This window comes from Bacillus rossius, unplaced genomic scaffold (assembly GCF_032445375.1).
Source record: "Bacillus rossius redtenbacheri isolate Brsri unplaced genomic scaffold, Brsri_v3 Brsri_v3_scf93, whole genome shotgun sequence".
Taxonomy (NCBI): Eukaryota; Metazoa; Arthropoda; class Insecta; order Phasmatodea; family Bacillidae; genus Bacillus; species Bacillus rossius.
The window spans coordinates 1,852-7,500 of record NW_026963173.1 but is presented as its reverse complement, the minus strand read 5'-3'; the positions used below and the strand labels follow the sequence as shown (position 1 = coordinate 7,500).

Genomic DNA, 5,649 nt, shown 5'->3' with positions numbered 1-5,649 from the left:
AAAACAGCCCTTATTAGGGCTAAAAATAACTGTCAAATTTGAAAGGAAAACAGTTGTCTGGCTTTTTGTACCTATTAGCTGTCGTTGACCTTTACCCAGCCAATAATATATTACATTAATAAGAATTTGGAAAAACACAGTTATAGTGTCTGTGTTTTGAGGTGGTTGTTTATATTGTACACAAAAGATTTGCACACAATGCAATGTATTCTGCATAGGAAATAAAAACTCTTCAAACAGTGCCTGTCTGCAGTAGCAGCACCATCAGCAGCAGCAGCAGCAGCAGCAGCAGCAGCAGCAGCAGCAGCAGCAGCAGCAGCAGCAGCAGCAGCATAAAGTTCACCATTAATACCCTGAGACCTAATCCTTACAAAAAAAATATGTGTGTGTGTGTGTGTATATATGTGTATATATATATATATATGCTGAAATAAGAGTGAGATGTTTGTAAGACGTTTTCCTGCTTAAAAACTTTAAATAATTTTGCACCTAAACTATACACACAATGTAATTGATAAATTTCTTTATTTATTTATTTATTTCCCCCGCTTCAAATACCATAAGAAATTTTTTAACCAGAATTTTACCTAACGGCAGAGGTGTGGCTATAGGAGGCAATGATTGCAACAACTGATACCTTCATGACTAGTATTGTTGGCCCTTAGAAGGGCCGATAAGGTGGTACAGTGCCACAGAAAGTGCCAGCGGTCCTGCTGGCATCTTCATTTCCGCTTTGGGGCTGCTTTCTTGGGCGACTTGCTCTTTGGGGCAACCTTCTTTGGCTTTGGAGCACGGGGTTTCTTCGTGGGAGGTTTGGACACCTTTTTTGCCTTTGAAGGTGCCTTCTTGGGCTTGGGGGTTGCAGCTGCTGCCTTTTTTTTCTTTTCTGCTGTAGGCGGAGTCTTCTTGACTGGTTTCTTGCCCACCGCTGCCTTCTTGGCTACGGATCGCTTCTTTTCCTTAGGGGCAGCTGCACCACGCTTGCCGCTTGGAGCCTTGGGCTGGTCCGGAGCACCGGTGGTCCCTGAAGCCAGCTTGAAGGAGCCAGACGCACCCTTGCCTTTGGTTTGGACAAGCTCGCCGCTAGCCACTGCTGCCTTCAAGTATTTCTTGATGAAAGGTGCCAGCTTTTCCGCATCTACTTTGTAGGTAGAGGCGACGTATTTCTTGATGGCTTGCAGTGATGAGCCGCCCCTTTCCTTGAGGCTCTTGATCGCAGAGGCCACCATTTCAGATGTGCGCGGGTGCGCGGGCTTGGCTCGTGGCTTCTTCGACGCAGCCTTGCCTTTCTTCGGGGAAGCTGCCTGTGATGGGGCAACAGCTGGTGCTGCAGTCGCTGCTGCGGTATCTGCCATGACGAGACTGATCCTACAGAATGCAAGAGCAAAGTGAAAATAAAATTTTTCTCTCTGCAAATATCTGGTTACCCAATTTTCTGGTTGCGGACGGTTCAGAAAATTCTCGATGCCTTGCTCACGTAGGGAGCAGCGCACTTTGGACAGCGAAAGTAATGTAGGGCTTCTTTAGCACTGATTTTTCAATGTTTTCTAAATGTCAGCAGTCTACGATGACATAATGGGCAGTTCCACTAATAGTGTAATTTTTTTATGGCAGCTGCACTGTTTAATTTGCACTGCGAGCTGTTTAAATTTACTGCTACACCAAACAGGGAACTTTTCATTTGCAGATGTTATTCAAGGAATCAAATACGTAATTTGTGCTGGAATCACTTGAAAATGGTTAAATTAACTTAGGTATACTTTAGTGTATAGTATGCTGAAAATGTGGAGATAATTTCATGAAGGCTGTTTGCTGTGGAAGCACTAGCAAATCACCTTGTTCAGTGCCACCTGGAATGGCTTTCTTCGTGCACCTCCAAGGATGATGTGATTATTATTGTGAGTAAATTTTGTTTACATTTTCATTGTGTGAATAATAAAACTTTTAACTGTACACACAACAAGCATTTCACTTGGATCTGATGCATTCTCAAGAGTGCAGTTTCTGTTTAGCTTTTAAAACTGGCTGCCCTTCAATTCACTCAAGGTGCAGATGCAAGTTGCTGATGAAGTATTCCACACACATGCTACATTGGAGAAATATTTTAATAAAAATTAAAACTCTTGCAGGATTTCGAATAAAAACTATCCTATTTATCCCTTCTATGTTTTGGTACTGCGAAATTGAGAGAGGTAAGTAAGTTGTGAGGTTATTTTTACTTGCTTGCATGTGAGGTTAGCAGAGCAAAAATATTTTTGAAATTGCAGATACATGGTCACTTTATTTCGTTGCAAACATTTATAAGCTCGTAATCTTATTTAAAGTCTCCATACTTAATGCGTTTGGAAAACCTTCTTTCTCTCAATTTTACAATGGAACAAAATTTTACTTGTATGTGTACATTAATTCCATCTCTAAATGATGTAGGTTTACGCACCGAGATCAGGTACATTGTAGAGAGAAAAACACACGAGTACCTGCTTATTTTGAAGTTTTAATGAGTATATTAAAAAAAAAAAAAAAAAACGATAAAAATATAATTGAAAAAGTATATTATTCACGTATTTTTGAGGATGAGGGGAGGGGGTGTTTTTGTCCGATGGTCGTTTATCTTTAAAGAAATTTCCGTTGGACCTGTGCGTTCTTGCTCTGCCAATTCTCGAAAAATGAAATATTTTAAGTCGTCTTTTATGTGCTAACTTCATTATATTTGGCTGCATTCGTATTTTTATTAGTTTTGAAACATTCATGTCACGGAAAATAATCATAAACCAGGACAAAAACGTTTTGACTAAATGTTCTAGGTTGGTTGTAAAACATTTTCTTATTTTATTTCACATCGGAAACATCTGTTAAGTTGTAAGCTTTGTAATGAATGCGACAGTCACTTGTTCGCTGAAGTGTTTGTTTAAGAAATTAGTATTGTAAATTTGTTTATGGTCTTGTTAAATGAAATTTTAAGTGAAATCATTTGGGAAAACAGAGGCTACAGGAATTTTCAACACAACTTGATGACCGACGTTGTGACTAGTGTGGGAGTGTGTGCTCGTGTAAATATCAATTTTTCTTACTCCTCGTGCCGGTCAACAGGAAAACAGCGAGTGTGTTATCTCATCGCGGGCGTGTGATTGCGTGTGGTAAATTGTGCTAGGTTAATTACCGCAAAACTCCACTGTGTGCAAATATGTAGTGTGTCGCTGTATGCAAATATTTGGTATGTCTTTTTTTTTTTTTTTTTTTTTTCAGGCAATACACACTTTGAATTTTACACAATTTCGATGCTGCAACCTAAGTGTATACATGCGAATAGGATTGCTTAAATGAAAAAGTAAAGTAGGAGGTAAGTGCAAATGTTTCCAGGAGGTTATGCACACACAATCTATTTTATGAATTAATAGTTATTATCTAAGAAAATGATAGAAGATTATAAATAATGTGTGCAGAATAATACAGAATTTGCATGTTACACAAAAAAAAATATATATATATATTCCAAATATTGTTAGCAAAATGCACCTAGATTAGTGAGCTGGATTTTTTTTTTTTTTTTGTATTTTTGTTCTGTTGATCCCACGTGGAGTCAAGGCTCCGGGATATAGAACATGTATGTGCAGACAATTAATATTTACATGATGCAAGTTACCAAGAAAAAAAATTTCAAAAAAAAAAAATACATAACATGTTACACAATTTAACTTTATGCAAAACATGAAGCAGCTGTTATCACAAGTCCATTCAACAAATTAACAGTTCAATTTCTCTATTATCAATCAAATTAAAGAATAGCTTCAGAGGGTAGGTAGGATATTCTAGAAGAATTTTTTTTACTGTTTTTTTTTTTAATACTGGTAAATTGTTTTAGTTATTTTCTGTGATATTAAGTTGTAAAGTTTTACTCCCAAGTAATTTAGTCCATTTTCAAATCGCCTAGTGTTATGTTCAACTATCCTCAATTTACTAGCATTTCTGGTGTTATACCTATGTGCGAATATCTAAAAAAAAAAAAAAAAAAAAAAAATAATAATTTTTTTTTTCTTCTTTTTCTTAAGAATGAATAAAAAGTTTCTAGAACGTATTCATTTATGGCAGTCAGGACTTTAAGTTTTTTGAATTTTGGTCTGCAGTTAGATGATTTTTTATCTTTTGTTATTATTCTAATAGCTCCTTTTTTTTTTTTTTCCCCCAATGTTATATGGCAGAAAGAGTAGAGCTATGGCTACTGTGACATCATGCATTGATGGGAAGGTTATTGTTGGATAACAAAAATTTAGATGATATAATTTTTATTTTTTTCCATACACAACACATTGCAGGTACAATTTTACAGGTTACAGCTGTACCACCTCTAGTATTGCTGCCGACCATCCAACAAATGAGCACACTAAACAGGCATTGATGACATTGTTATCAACGTCTTTTTGAATCTCTCATTATTATACATAACTGCCCACTGAAACAGAGAAACTTCAAAATAGGTGTGTGTGTGTGTGTTTATATATATATATATATATATATATATATATATATATATATATATACATACATACATACATACATACATACATACATACATACATACATACATACATACATACATACATATACACTTATCTATTTATTTTTTCACTTTGAATTTTGTATGAGGTATACACATGCAAAGATTCACAGCTGCTGCTGGGTGGGTGAGTGAGTGAGTGATTGATTGATTGATTGATTGATTGATTGATTGATTGATAGAGAGAGTGAGTGTGTGTGTGTGTGTGTGTTAGGGGGGGGGGGGGGAAATGTGGTGATTGTGGGGGAAAAAAAAAATTTAAAATTGAAATTTTTAAAAAAAAATTTTTTTCTGTAGGGTGCAAAATAGTAGTGCCAACGGCACGTGGTGTTCCCAAGCGGTCACCCATCTAAGTACTAACCACGCTCGACGATGCTTAACTTCGGTGATCGGACGAGAACCGGTGTGTTCATCGTGATATGGCCGTTGGCAATGATATAGATGTTTTTTTTTTGCAGTTTGTATTTGCCACTCGAAATAGCTATACCAGGTGTGATTGTTACAAACAACAGGAGAAAATCGTGTAATGAACACTCTTTTACTTCCCCCCCCCCCCCCCCTCCCCACACACAACACCCACCACCCTCACCATCCCAACCACCAAAGCCCTCTTCAAAATACACTCTCACACACACACACAAACCCACACTCTATAACTGATGAACATTACCATAACTTCTTAAAGCCATTAGATAATATTTAACTCAAGAAAGGTATTGTGATATGTTTAAAGAAAGAAAGGTGAAACCTTTAACTTTACCAGCAGGTATTAGTATCACTGAGGTATCTTCTAGGTTGTAGCAGCAATAGTAGTAATAATAATAAAATTAAATAAGGTAATAAAAAAGAAAAGTTATACATGTGATCAAATCATGAATGTATAAAACTGGAATGAATTTAAATTTTTTTTATTTTTCTTCATAGGCTGTTTTGAAATTGATGAGTAAGTGCCTCTTCTTTTAAATTTTTTAATGCTGAACACTGTTACATAAGAGATGAATGTTTAGAAAATTTAAAAAAAAAAAAAAAGCTAGCCCAGCCCCCTCCCCCCCTCACACAAAATCCAAACAAAAAAAAAAACACCCTCCTTCAAA

At 36.4% G+C, this 5,649-nt stretch overlaps 1 non-coding gene across 1 annotated transcript; it reads right to left on the bottom strand.

The window, feature by feature from the left end:
* Window positions 1-4,867: 4,867 nt before the first annotated feature.
* LOC134546048 (5S ribosomal RNA) lies at window positions 4,868-4,986 on the bottom strand. Its single transcript, XR_010079001.1, has one exon. It is a non-coding gene; the product is annotated as a 5S ribosomal RNA (ribosomal RNA).
* Between the last annotated feature and the right edge of the window lie 663 nt (window positions 4,987-5,649).